Consider the following 15,873-nt stretch of genomic DNA (forward strand, 5'->3'; position numbering starts at 1 on the left):
CCACCATCGAGCTATAATCGAAGGGCAAGCCCCTACAAGGCAACCTCTGATCAAATGGTAAGTTATATACCGAGCCTACTTTGGCATAGCCTTATGAGAGAGCCTAGTTGGCTGAGATACAGATCCTAGTATGGTCGAGCGCCTATGAGCGAGCCTACTACGGCAGAGCAGTTACACATACCGAGCCTTATAAGGCTAGACAACTATTTTACTTACTATATTGAGAGAGTTGAGTCAGTATCAGCAGGCAAGCATATCTTTATATTATCTTTGACGCCCAGTTACTTTCAGTTATTATATTATCAGCTTAGTTTAAGCTTTAAGTTATTTTGTTGCCTTACATACTTGGTATATTATTTCGCACTAACATCCCTTTTGCCGGGGACGCTGCATTTCATGCATGCAGGTCCTGATAAATAGTTGGACAGACCCTCACAGTAGATAAAGTCAAACATCATCTTAGTTGGTAAGCTCCACTTCCTCGGAGTTACCAGGTCTAGACCTTGGAGTCTATTTTATATATATAGGTTTGATGGGTAGGTCGAGGCCCTATCCTGATCATGGTACAGTTCAGTTATCTCTAGAATCTTGTAGACGAGTCTTGTATATTAGTAGATGTTCATGGCGACTTCGTCGGCCTGCATAGTTATATATATCAGTGTTTGGGTATGTTTACCCCACAGATGAGAGATGCATTATTTTCAGACGATTCAGAATATGGCCTCATCGGCCTAAGTTGATAGTTACTCCTCCAGAGTTCACAGTTACAGAGTGGTACGCTCGGGCCGAGTATGGCACATGGTGCCGGCCACGCCTCTTCAAGTTTGGGGCGTGACACTTGTAAGTTAAAGAAAGCTTTGGATCAAGTTTTTCCTTATTATTTAAGGTATTTATAACACCCTATTTCTTGGGATTAAGTTTATCTATGTGTTGGTTAAGTTATTTGGATGAAGAATTACAAGATAGAACTTAAAGTTGTATAAGAAGTTGTTATCTCTTATTGCACTATTTTGGAGTTGTTTATATGACTTCTTCTGGATGGAAATCATGGGGAATAGCTTGATATAATTTTCTTATTTTTGTTATGCTTGTAAATATGTTGAGTATGTTGTAAATAGGAGAAGAAGTAACCACACAATACCTAGAAGTTGTCCATGTTGTTTTTATATCTTGTTGGGTTGTTTGATGTTACTTCTATAATAAATATAAGGTTGGAATTTCATGTCAATATATATATGTTTATATGATGAACCTGTTGGTGGTGTTGTAAGTACATGGGAGATGGGAAAAAGAGTTGGGGTTTGATTCCAATCCAAGTTTGCCGCTCGTCGTGTTAAATAGTAGTTTTGTGTGTGACGTTTGTGCACTTGTTGTTATGTAGATTGATTGGTGTTGTTGGGCTGTTGTGTGTGTTTTACTGCTGAAGTTATATAGTTGAAGGGTTTATGTGTTCTTGTTGTTTTACGGACTTGTGGAAAGCAAGGAAAACCGGGGAGATGCTGTCCGTTTTAATATAAAATAAGATTGTCATTCGTTGTACGATAGTTGCATCATTCATAGCTTAATGATAGTATTATTATTGTTGTCGTAGATTAAAGAGAAACAAGACGATTTCAACATGGTTATTGGACAGACTATGATAAGGTATGTTAAGTCTATCCCTTCTTTCATTTTGGCATGATCCATATGATACAAACGAAACGAGCAAATGCACAAGTTTCATAAATGACTCTATTCATAGAAGTACTAGGGGTGCCTATGTTCTTGATTTCCCATGTGTCCTATTATTATATCATCTGTTCATGGGTCTCATAAAATACGTACGTTGATAAAGTTTATTTCATGATATTAACAGAAGGCATATTGATCTTATGACATCCCTATTGATACCCAATTTTTCCCTATATATTTTTAATATGCAAAATAATTTCAATATATATATATATATATATGCATATATAAGCACGTCCAAGGGTTTTATTATTTTTCCGCAAATTTTAAAGGTTTTTTTAATTTATTTATTTCCCCATTTTATCCATAAAATCCCAATAATTATTTCCCAAAATTATTATTTTTATAATTCATCTATTGGATTTTTATATTTATGCCAAAATATGGCTAAAGTAATTTTTAAATATTTTTACAATTTTATTTAGTATTTTTAAAACTAAATTGCACATAATTGCAATATTAGTCCTTTTAAGGTTTAATTAGGCTTATATTCATGAAATTGGATCCTGTATTTTTAAATTATTAATTATGTATTATAAATCATTTTATCCTTTTAAAATTAATTTTCAGAAATTATTTACTATTTTTATAAATTAAAAGGGAAAAGTGGCTATTTAACTTGTAAGCCAAATTTGGTTTTCAAATCTAGCCCAAATCAAACCCCCAATTCCCCGGCCCAATCCCAATTTTAACCCAAGCCCAAACCGGATCCCCACCCACCCTATTCGATCTGGACCGTTGATCATTCAGATCAACGGTCCCCGTTCCACCTGCCATAATTAAACCCAAACGATCCCCTAACCTAACTCATTTCCCACAAACCCTCCACCCTTGAATCCCTTTCCTCTCCAATTCTCTCTGCAACCTCATTCAAACCCTAGCCGCTTCCACCCAAACCAACCCTAATCCCCTTCGATCCTCACCTAATCCATGGACTCCCATGGCTGTTTGAGACGTGTACTCATCTCCTATGTCTCCTGGTTGCCTATTTTCATGATTTCATGGAAAGATCTCGAAGAGATCTAGTCCAGACCTTGCTCAATTTCTATCCATGGTCTTTTTCTGACCATCCATGGCCGTTCAAGTCAGATCCATGGCGTTTCCGGCTAGATTGGTAACTTTTCGAAGTTTTTCTCACTTTTTCTGGGTTCTCTGAAACCCTAGCATTAAAGCTTTCCGATTTTCTTTCAGATCTGTCTTAGATCTGTGCATGTTATGAACCTCTTAGTGTTTTATCAAAAGTTTCTCCGATTTCTTTCAAAATGGCTCTTCATTTTCAACGATTAGGGTTTTCTTAACCTCTTTTAAAAGACTTCTCCTCTGATTTTTCAGTGTTGTCTTATGATTTTACTACGTTTAAACGGTTTATTTATGTTTTCTTCTACCTGGTTCATCGTGTTGAGAACCTTAAGTATCTTTGGTTTTATCCGGGTTTCTGGAACTGTCTTTGTTTGTTTTGTATGTATACTTGTTTCAATTAAGTTCTTTGTGTTTGGATCCTTTTCTTTGTTGACTGATTCTGAGTTCTTACCGTTTTTATTCGACTTTGTTAAAACCTAATGTCTTAAAGGTTTTCCTCACTTATTATTGAGAGTTTTTTTAAAAGATCTCCTTTACCCGTTACTATGTGATAGACTGGTTTCTTCGTTTTGGTTCTATGTGTGAGCCATGACTACTTGACTCTGTTGATTACCATGCTTCGAGTAGTCTTTAACCTATTCATGTCGCTTCTGTATATTTATGTTCATCTAGTTTGCTCATTTTTGTCAATATGTTTGACCCTGCATGTCTGATACGCCAATTCATTCTTTTCTATTTATATGCTGAAGTGCAGAATCATAACCCCTTCCTGATTGATCTTGATTTCCTTAATTACGGTTTGATTGCAAGATTTTCTTATAAACCCTAATTTTACTCATTTGTTTAAGTTGATTGATTCCCTTCCTTTATTTACTGTGATGTTTCACCCCTGCTGAATCTTTTCCCCAAATTAAGTATATTCTGTACCTAGACTCAATTATATACTCTATACTTTTACTATCCCCTATATGGTAAAAAGATCAATCTTTCATAAATTGATTTTTTGTCCCTTAATTATTCCTGTTAGTACCCGTTTGAGCAGTAATTCCTTGATTAAAGGGAAATACTTGTATTAACGGGATTCTGATTGCGATTATTTCCATATTTGTGTTAAACCTTTACTTGTTACCTTATTTTCTACTCGTTTTTAAAGCTATAAATACTCTACCCTCTCTTCTTCAAGAACACGAACAATTGAGTTCAGAACACACACTTGCACACTCAAACTCTCTCTTTCTCTACAACTACTTGTGCTACTACTTTGTCTAGCCGGCTGAAAGCCAAGGCTAGATTGTGGAGTTCTGATTGCTTTACCTTTTTCTGGACTTTGCTTCTTCAACTGGTATGTTCTTAGTTTTAATACTGAAACTCAACTCTATGTGTTCCCTTGTTTGTCAACCCTTGTCTCTTTTTGCACTAACTTAATGGCTCATGTTGTTAAATGATACTTCTTTTTTACTGCTTTACTCAGCATGCTTAAAATTCTGCCCTCCTTTGTTCAAATGTAATTAGCATGTTTACTTGTTCCTGTTTATGTCCTTCAACTAGCATGTCTTCTAATGCACATGATTCATGAATAATTATGTGTTCCTAATTTGGGTCCTCTATGTCCCCAACCCCTACTTCCCTGTTTGTAACTACCGAAGCTGTACTACCTTCTGAACTTACTGTATGTGTTGATTGTTGCTCCTATCCCCTGTCCCTTTCAAAACTATTTTTCTTTAGCAACTCTTCTGTTGATGTTGCAAATTTATTTCAAACCAATCATTTTCAAAACTGTTTTCCAACTCAACTCTCTTAAATCTATGTCAAGCACTCTCACACGCACTCTTAGATCATTAGGTTCTGCCCCTCTTGTGTGAGCCTTGCTTTGGGACCCTTGAGCTCCCTCTGAACCTGGACACATATGAGCTTGCCCTTCCACATTGCACTTACTCTTGGTTATGCAATTTGGGTGTGAGTACGGCTCGGAACCCCTTGAGGTCCTTAGGGAACTCTGACACACCCAGTTATGAGAAAGGCTTTGGAACGATATTGGAATTTGAGGTGGTTTATTACATAACTCAAAGAGGAAGTCAGAATCAGGCTTCCTGAAGTTGTAACTTCTTACTTTTCATTTATTATGTAATTCTATCATGGTCTGTAATAATTTTTAAATAAGTATTGGGGTGGCTAGTGAAAAGGGATGGGGAAATGTACATGCTATAGTTGTTAAAGAGTTGAAAGCATGTTATTAGGTTTATTTTCTTAATAGTGCAATAGAAACCATGTTTAGGATTCATACATGTATTAGAAAACCATGTTCTTAGGACCTATGCTTCTTGCTTCAGCACTTCATTCATTAGTCCATGCTTTATGTCTATCACTTATAAATCCTGCTCTTAGGGCAATAACAACACTGGTATAAAAAGCTGTTATTTCAAAAATTCTGCAACTCTTGCGTATACTTAGAAATCATGCCTTAGGAATTCTGTTTTCAACAACCTTGCAATTTGCATGTGCATATTAGATACCATGTTCTAGGATCCTGTTTGCACATTTGTTTTAAAAAAATGTCTAGTTAACTACTGATTCATAAAAAGGGTAGTAAAGTAATAATTTTCTCATTGTGATATTTTCTAAATAAAATTGGCAACAATCTCTGCAACTAGAACAACATGTTTTATGTAATAAAAATAATCTCCAAACTGTCTTAATGACTTGGAACAACTACTGCATCTCGCTTTGCGCCTAGGCAAGCCTTAGTTAATGACTTAAATAAAACTGGAATTGCCTTTGTTTAATTATCAACTGTCAAAATCAATAGGCAAACCTGATTCGGACTTCTTTTCTGAGTCATGTAATAAATTTGGTTCTGATGTTACCACTTAAAACCCTGCTTAGGATTTTGAATTCAGACCTTAACTGTGTATAAGTCATGCTGTCTATGTGCATTATTTGTAGAGGTAATTGAGCCTTCTGCTTGTTATCTGTGTTTTCCCTCTTTTAAATGCAGTCCTACTTGTTTTGTTTGTTGCCTTAGTATTTTACCTTTAAACCTTAGGGTCTGCCTAGAACCTCCTTATAGTATAGGAGTCCTAAATTCCTTGGGGACTGATAGGAAGGGACGGGTAACAACATGCAATAAAAGTCGAGACCAATCTTCGCTTAATTACCTTTACGGGGCGGAAAAATGGTAGATATGGATATGATGATCGGTGCGCTAATACCACGTGTAGCCCCTCTTTTGAGGAGTGTCATATCGGGTATTGCATTAATGTGATCCATATAACAAGCAAACCTAGGACACCCCCTGCACATTCATAAGCATGCCTAGATTGCAACTCTTTTAAAAACCTTGCTTTCATTAATCGCTTTCAAATACTTGTGTATTTAAATCCCCCTGTTATTTGAGCCCTACTTGTTAATTGCGCAAGTTCACAAAAAATTGCCTAGCCGGGAACCACACTAGTGGATCCTGAGGGGTGACTAACACCTTCGCCTTAGGATAATTTCAAGCTCTTACCCTATCTCTGGTTATCAAATGTAGTTATAGATAAACCTTGTAGGTGACCTAACGCACCTTAAAAATTGTTAGGTGTTGACTCTTCAAAAACGCAATACCCAATTCCTAAAATGAAATGAGTCATTACACCCTATGAATGTCGACACCCGGACTCCTCTCCGCGAAAGGGAAAAAGGGGGCGCGACACCATGGCGACTCTGCTGGGGATATTTAGGCTTTTACCATTTCATACCGTTTTTGTGAATTTGTACCCCTCCCTATGTGCAATTACTTGTTTAATTTATTTAAGAATTCAATTTCTTCTTCAAAAGCAAAACTGACATATCTTTCTTGTTTCCTTCCTTTACTGTTGCTTTAAATTATAAAACTGTTGTATTTATCGCTTTCTTAACATACAAATACATGTCAACATGCTTTCAATTATTGCATAATCATGCTCAACATCATACTCCACTCGTGCCAAACAAATACTATAGCAACGCTTGATGAGTGGTTGCGCTCTTCCTATATTATTACCCCTAAATTTGGAAAGACATATTTACGGTAAAACTAGTTGATCAGCGGTGCAGTCAATAGTTTCGTGCCTTCCCCCTTGAGTTGTTCGCTCGAGGGTACCAGTCTAAAACCTCATAGAAAACTTACTCTGTTTAAATTATGCATCATGGTCAAACCTAGCCGGGCCAATTATGTTGTCTACATAATGATCCTTTAAGATAGCCCTGTCCAAAGGTCCACTGGGTTTTCCTAAACCCAAACGGACGTCATCACGTTCTATGCATTTATTTGGAGAACTAAATGCTTCATGTTAATTGTTGATGTTAAATAGTCGAGTCTGAGACAGCCAAAGGAAGGGTTGAGCTCTTTGATAATCTGACTGAAGAAAAGGTTCAATGGATGTTCGAGTGGTTTCCGACAGAGGAATTCATCGCCTGATCCAGAGATGCACCTTTTCTGATATTGATTGGTCTAAGAGGAACATACCCTTACGTCCCTCTTCGAGTTATGAGGCAAGTAGGTAGGAAGCAAGTCATACCCAGGGTAGACAAAATGGGCCATTTGCGAGCTAACTTCCAAAATGATGACAGTCCTTGCAAGTGCCAAGCCCAACACATATGTCATTGCAAGATTGTAATGGGGAGAGACACAATCGAGCCAGACCGATATCATGCTAGTTGCACTCCTTTCTATTCAGGTTAGTTAGAAGACAATCATGGTGGCCTGGGCCAGCCAGGGTTCGTTCGAGGTCACAAAATTATAGATGAAAAGGCCAAAGCACAAGTCATGTACAACCAGCTGCGCAAAAGGATATGTAAGTGTGAGAGAAAACACCGCGAGATACAAGAGTCCAACCAGAAACTGATGGAGGAATGGAAGGATATGACTATCAGTGCCAACAAAAGGCTAGGATACTTGGAGCGAGACATAGTAAAACTAGAGAGAAAATTTCTCAAAAGGGTTGAAGATTGTCAAAAGGTTGAAGGGACCGAAGGCGGACATCTAGCAAGAGCATACCTATTGCTGGGGCTTCGCGAATTAGGGAAGCTGTTCGATGGAGCAAGGGATGCTTAGTCTGGGGAAGGTCCTTCTTGGACCAAATAGATAGGAGTTTATCTTTTTCGCTTTATGAATGTAATAAGGCCAATGGCCATTAGTGACTTTTATTTCTTGCTTATTTAGTGTCGTTTTGGGATTCGTCTATTTTTATCAATAAAATGAGGCATTTAGCATAGAAAGTTCTCCAAATCAATCTGTCGCGAGGCCTATCTCGGGCATAAAGAGGTTCCCAAATTTGGACATGCTTTACATTCCCGCACTATATGTTTAAATATTGCAATATTTTTTATAATCCTCACTGACTCGATTACCTTTTATTTTTATTTTTGTTTTTTATTATTCCCCTCCCCAAAGGTTAGTTCGTGCACTCTGACATCATCATCTTATTTCACAAGGGCCCTCCACCCACTCCTCCTCTTAGTCCTATCAAAGGCAAGAACAAAGGCTAAATGGAAGATTTAAGCAATATAAGGAAGGAGAACATGGCCGAACGGGTAGAGGCCACTGATAGCCAGGGTATTCAAGATTAAGCTCTGTCTTGTCCGTATCATACTACTGCATCTTTCATGGGCTGAAATATCGCCAACTCATCCAAAGGCGTCATCGTTCGAAGGCACCATTTTCATAGCCCAAGAACACCATGTCATGGCCTGAGGATCCCTTTCAATCTTTTGCATATCATTATTCAAAGGCGTCATGGTTCGGAGGCACCATCCTTATAGCCCGAGAACATCATCTCATGTCCTGCGAATCCTTTATCATATGCTTCATGGCCCAGGACATCATGGTCTAAGGATGCCATCCTCATCGTCCGAAGACAACCTTCATGGTCCGACGGGAATTTGCATCATGTTTAAATTTACGCACAATATATGTTTGTATTGTTTATTTGTGGGTAAACCGGCGAGAAACGGCTACCTCCCAGCAGGAGCGATCCCGCTCCAGTGCCGGCATCCATATCAAACCTAACCATTCTCGTAAACCGTTCACTCACCCAACCCTAGATGTTGCGTCCGTTCTAGAAATCGCCTCATCGGTATACTCCACCGTTGGATCCCGAACTACATACGGCCTGATTCCTGTAAAACCAGGGATATGTAGGCAGCTCAGAAGCCAAGGTGCGGCCTAACCACTTCAAACAATTTCGCTCGGTCAAAATTGGCCATCATTTCTTTACCCGAAAACTCTTTCATCCTTTCCGGGTAAATAGGGGCAGCTGTTGATACCCAAGTTTTCCCAATATATTTTTAATATGCAAAATAATTTCAAAATAGCATATATATGCATATATAAGCACGTCCAAGGATTTTATTATTTTTCCACAATTTTTAAAGGTTTTTTTAATTGATTTATTTCCCCCTTTTATCCATAAAATCCCAGTAATTATTTTTCAAAATTATTATTTTGATAATTCCTCTTTGAATTTTTATATTTATGCTAAAATATATCTAAAGTAATTTTTACAATTTTATTTAATATTTTTAAAGCTAAATTACACATAATTGCAATATTAGCCCTTTTAAGGTTTAATTAGGCTTTATATTCATGAAATTGGATCCTGTATTTTTTAATTGTTAATTATGTATTATAAATCATTTCAACCTTTTTAAATTAATTTTTAGAAACTATTTACTATTTTTATAAATTAAAAGGGAAAGTGGCTATTTAACTTGTATGGCAAATTTGGTTTTCAAATCTAGCCCAAATCAAACCCCCAATTCCAATTTTAACCCAAGCCCAAATCGGATCCCCACCTACCTATTCAATCTAGACCGTTGATCATTTAGATCAACGGTCCCCGTTCCACCTGCCATAATTAAACCCAAACGACCCCCTAACCTAACTCATTTCCCACCAACCTGCCGCCTTTGAATCCCCTTCCTCTCCAATTCTCTCTGCAACCTCATTCAAACCCTAGCCGCCTCCAACCAACCTAATCCCCTTCGATCCTCACCTAATCCATGGACTCCCAAGGCTGTTTGAGACGTGTACCCGTTTCCTATGTCTCCTGGTTGCCTGTTTTCGTAATTTCATGGAAAGATCTTAAAGAGATCTAGTCCAGACTTTGCTCAACTTCTATCCATAGTCTTTTTTGACCATTCATGGCCGTTCAAGTCATATACATGGCTTTTCCGGCTAGATCGGTAACTTTTCGAAGTTTTTTTCACTTTTTCCGGGTTCTCTGAAACCCCAGCTTTAAAGCTTTCCAATTTTCTTTCAGATCTGTCTTAGATTTGTGCATGTTATGAACTTCTTAGTGTTTTCTCAAATATTTTTCCGATTTCTTTCAAAATGACTCTGCGTCTTCAACGATTAGGGTTTTCTTAACCTCTTTTAAAAGACTTCTCCTCTGATTTTTCAGTGTTGTCTTATGATTTTACTACGTTTAACAACTTGTTTATGTTTTCTTCTACCTGGTTCATCGTGTTGAGAACCCTAAGTATCTTTGGTTTTATCCGAGTTTATGGAGCTATCTTTGTTTTTTTTGTATGTATACTTGTTTCAATTAAGTTCTTTGTGTTTGGATCCTATTCTTTGTTGACTGATTCTGGGTTCTTACCGTTTTTTACTCGACTTTGTTAAAACCTAATGTCTTAAAGGTTTTCCTCACTTATTACTGAGAGTTTTTTTAAAAGATCTCCTTTACCCGTTACTATGTGATAGACTGGTTTCTTCATTTTGGTTCTATGTGTGAGCCATGACTACTTGACTCTGTTGATTACCATGCTTCGAGTAGTCTTTAACCTATTCATGTCGCTTCTGTATATTTATATTCATCTAGTTTGCTCCTTTTTGTCAATATGTTTGACCCTGCATGTCTGATACGCCATTTCATTCTTTTCTATTTATAAGCCGAAGTGCAAAATCATAACCCCTTCTTGATTGATCTTGATTTCCTTAAGTTACGGTTTGATTTCAAGGTTTTTTTATAAACACTAATTTACTCGTTTGTTTAAGTTGATTAATTCCCGTCCTTTATTTGCTGTGATGTTTCACCTCTGCTGAATCCTTTCCCCAAATTAAGTATATTCTGTACCGGGACTCAATTATATACTCTATACTTTTACTATCCCTTATATGGTAAAAAATCAACCTCTCTCAAATTTATTTTTCGTCCCTTAATCATTCCTATTAGTATCTGTTTGAGCAGTAATTCCTTGATTAAAGAGAAGTACTTGTATTAATGGGATTCTGATTGCGATTATTTCCATATTTGTGTTAAACCTTTACTTGTTACCTTGTTTTCTACTCGTTTTTAAAGCTATAAATACTCTACCCTCTCTTCTTCAAGCACACGAACAATTGAGTTTAGAACACACACTTGCACACCCAACTCTCTCTTTCTCTACTACTACTTGTGCTACTGTTTGTCTAGCCGGCTGAAAGCTAAGGCTAGACTGTGGAGCTCTGATTGCTTTACCTTTTTTTTGCACTTTGCTTCTTCAATTGGTATGTTCTTAGTTTAAATACTGAAACTCAACTCTATGTGTTCCCTTGTTTGTCAACCCTTGTCTCTTTCTGCACTAACTTAATGGCTCATACTATTAAATGGTACTTCTTGTTTACTGCTTTACTCAGCATGCTTTAAATTCTGCCCTCCTTTGTTCAAATGTAATTAACATGTTTACTTGTTCCTATTTATGTCCTTCAACTAGCATGTCTTCTAATGCACTTGATTCATGACTAATTGTGTTTCTAATTTGGGTCCTCTATGTCCCCAACCCCTACTTCCCTATTTTTAACTGCCGAAGCTGTACTACCCTCTGAACTTATTCCGTATGTGTTGATTCTTGCTCCTATCCCCTGTCCCTTTCAAAACTATTTTCCCTAAGCAACTATTCTGTTGTTGTTGCAAATTTATTTCAAACCAATCATTTTCAAAACTGTTTTCCAACTCAACTCTCTTAAATCTATGTCAAGCACTCTCACACGCACTCTTAGATCATTAGGTTCTGCCCCTCTTGTGTGAGCCTTGCTTTGGGACCCTTGAGCTCCCTCTGAACCTGGACACATATGAGCTTGCCCTTCCACATTGCACTTACTCTTGGTTATGCAATTTGGGTGTGAGTACGGCTCGGAACCCCTTGAGGTCCTTAGGGAACTCTGACACACCCAGATATGAGAAAGGCTTTGGAACGATATTGGAATTTGAGGTGGTTTATTACATAACTCAAAGAGGAAGTCAGAATCAGGCTTCCTGAAGTTGTAACTTCTTACTTTTCATTTCTTATGTAATTATATCATGGTCTATAATAATTTGTAAACAAATATTGGGATGACTAGTGAAAAGGGATGGGGAAATATGCATGCTATAGTTGTTAAAAGGTTAGAAAACAAGTTATTAGGTTTATATTCTTAATTGTGCATTAGAAAACCATGTTTAGGATTCATACATGTATTAGAAAACCATGTTCTTAAGACCTATGTTTCTTGCTTCAGCACTTCATTCATTAGGCCATGCTTTATGTCTATCACTTAGAAATTCTGCTCCTAGGGCAATAAAAACACTGGTATAAAAAGTTGTTATTGCAAAAATTCTGCAACTCTTATGTACACTTAGAAATCATGACTTAGGGATTCTGTTTTCAACAACCTTGAAATTTGCATATGCATATTAGATACCATGTTCTAGGATCCTGTTTGCACATTTGTTTTAAAAAATGCCTCGTTATCTACTGATTCATAAAAAAGGTAGTAAAGTAATAATTTTCACATTGTGATGTTTTCTGAATAAAATTGGCAACAATCTCTGCAACTAGAACAACATGTTTTAGGTAATAAAAATAATCTCCAAACTGTCTTAATGACTTGGAACAACCGCTGCATCTCGCTTTGTGCCTAGTCAATCCTTAGGTAATGACTTAAATAAAACTGGAATTGCCTTTGTTTAATTATCAACTGTCAAAATCAGTAGGCAAACCTGATTCGGACTTCTTTTCTGAGTCATGTAATAAATCTGGTTCTGATGTTACCACTTAAACACCCTGCTTAGGATTTTGAATTTAGACCTTAACTGTGTATAAGTCATGTTGTCTATGTGCATTATTTGTGGAGGTAACTGAGCCTTCTGCTTGTTTTCTATGTTGTCCCTCTTTTAAATGCAGTCCTACTTGTTTTATATGTCAACTTAGTATTTTAGCTTTAAACCTGAGGGTCTGCCTAGAACCTCCTTATAGGATAGGAGTCCTAAATTACTCGGGGACTGATAGGAAGGGACAGGTAACAACATGCAATAAGAGTCGAGACCAATCTTCGCTTAATTACCTTTACGGCGCGAGAAAGGGCAGATATAGATATGATGACCGGTGCACTAATACCATGTGTAGCCCTTCTTTTGAGGAGTGTCATACCGGGTATTGCATTGATGTGATCCATATTACAAGCAAACCTAGGACACCCCCTTCACATTCATAAGCATGCTTAGATTGTAACTCTTTTCAAAACCTTGCTTTCATTAATCGCTTTCAAACAATTGTGTATTTAAATCCCCTATTATTTGAGCCCTACTTGTTAATTGCGCAAATTCACAAAAAACTGTCTGGCCGGGAACCACACTAGTGGATCCTGAGGAGTGCCTAACACCTTCTTCTTAGGATAATTTCAAGCCCTTACCCTATCTTTGGTTATCAAACGTAGTTGTAGATAAACCTTGTAGGTGCCCTAACACACCTTAAAAATCGTTAGGTGGCGACTCTTCAAAAATGCAATACCCAATTCCCAAAAGGAAATGAGTCATTACACCCCTTGAATGTCGAAACCCGGACTCCTCTCCACGGAAGGGGAAAAGGGGGCGCGACAATCCCAAGAGATCTTATTAACTTACTTCTTATGCATTTCATTCATTTATACATGTATATAGACCCATGACCAGATGACGTTATATACACATATATTATATGTATATAGGGTATGGAAAATGTTATGGCGTTATATATGCACCACCACCTGATCAGCTGGTATACGTTGATGATTTCACCCACAGAGGCCGAGATGATATGATGGGATGACCTCAGAGGCTTGATGATGTTATGCACGTATAAACCTATGCATGATATGACATTTATATGCATATACATGATACTATAAATGTTTCATGATTCACATAGCTATTCAGACTTGCAGGTTGAGTCCTTTACTTTATGTTTTCATGTCTTTATATATTGGTTTTCATGCCTTACATACTCGATACTTTATCTGTACTAACATCCCTTTTGCCTGAGGACGTTGTGTTTCATGGCTACAGATCCCGATAGACAAGTTGACAATCCTCCTAGTATCAGCCTCTGTGTTCAACTCAATGACCTATTGCTCAGTCCAAGCTATCCTCCCCATCAGCTCTGTATTTGTTAAATTAATCTGCAAAAAGGCAAAGTAGAAGAGTTAAAAAATTAAAGAAAAGAGAAGTGAAAGATATGAGAGAAGAATAATGTACCTTAAGAGTATAATGAATAACATCATTTATTAGAGTGATGGAGGTGTGGGATTCAGCTCGGTTGGGTTTACTAGTAACTCAACAATGATGATTTTAAGCTGCTGTTCTAGGGCTTCCTTCTCACTAGCCAAGACTTCTTTATCATGTTAAAGGATTTCAAATTGTTCTTTCCAGTTGTCAGCCTCTGTGTTCAACTCAACCGACCTAATACTCAGTCTAAGTTATCCTCCTCATCAGCTCTGTACCTGCTAAATTGAACTGCAAAAAGGCACGGTGGAAGAGTTACAAACTTAAAGAAAAGAGAAGTGAAAGAGATAAGAGAAGAATAATGTACCTTAAGAGTAGAATGAATAGCATCATTCATTAGAGTGGTAGAGGTGTGAGATTCAGCTCGGTTGGGTTTCTTCAGTAAATTTGTACCTTTGGGGACTTCAATCAAAACCCACTTCTTACTTCTTCCACTAGAAGGATAAACGTCTTCACAAGGAACAGTAGCAACAACGGTAGTAGTAGGGGTATCATTGGACATCAAAGTTGCTCAGATTAAGGATCAGCTGGTTTTAGATTCCCACAACTTCGATGCTACACTAACGACATTGTCTAATATTCAGAGTCGGCTACAAATTTTGACGCTGGAAAACCAACAACAACCTCCAGATGTCCGACCACTACAAAGCACCCTAGTTCTTCCATTATCTCCGCCTCGTCTTCCACCGTAACACCACCTTCTGCCTCTATTGCCCTTACCAAGCCACTTCAACCACAATATACTGCACAACATCAATATCAAACCCATTACCAGCAACACATGCCTGCACATCCCCAAAATCCCAATACATCCACCAGGCCCACTATGGCCAACAACATCAATACAACCACCAACCCCAATATAGTCACCCAAGCCAATACAACCACCAATCGTAAAATAGCTAACAAACCATATATGACCATCATCCTCACTCTAATCAACAACCCTTATGCAACAAACAGTCCTGCTTTGGTCCACAAAATCACTATGGCCACTAACCATTATCTATGACACAACCTTATTATCAACCACCGCCTTACCCCTAAATTACTCCACCATTTAAACCCAATCCCGGATTACCACCATTTTCACAAAACACATTCGACCCTTTTACGCCATACCAAATCGAACACGATTGGCATACCTAAATTTGATGGTTTTCGAATGCTAAGAGTCGGGTATTCAGGCAAATCAGTACTTTGATTTTAACATCTTTAAGGACCAATACCTGAGTGTTTGTCCATTTTATTTGGAAGGGGAAGCTTGTGAATTGTGTCATTTGACGTACAAGAATTGTCAAATTTATAGCTGGGATCAATTCACCAAAGCCTTGCTTGTTTGTTTTATCCCTAAATCGCTGGAGACACCGAAAGTTTATTGGAAACAATGCAGATGCCATCAATGGTGAAAGAATATTTGACTCAATACGAGAATTTGGCTAATCAAACCACTAATGTGGCCACGCACATGTTGCTCCATTGTTTCACCTCTGGGCTCCGGCCTGATATTAAGAGTAGTGTCCTTTCCTTTAGGCCCAAATAT

This window comes from Nicotiana sylvestris, chromosome 10 (assembly GCF_000393655.2).
Source record: "Nicotiana sylvestris chromosome 10, ASM39365v2, whole genome shotgun sequence".
Lineage (NCBI taxonomy): Eukaryota > Viridiplantae > Streptophyta > Magnoliopsida > Solanales > Solanaceae > Nicotiana > Nicotiana sylvestris.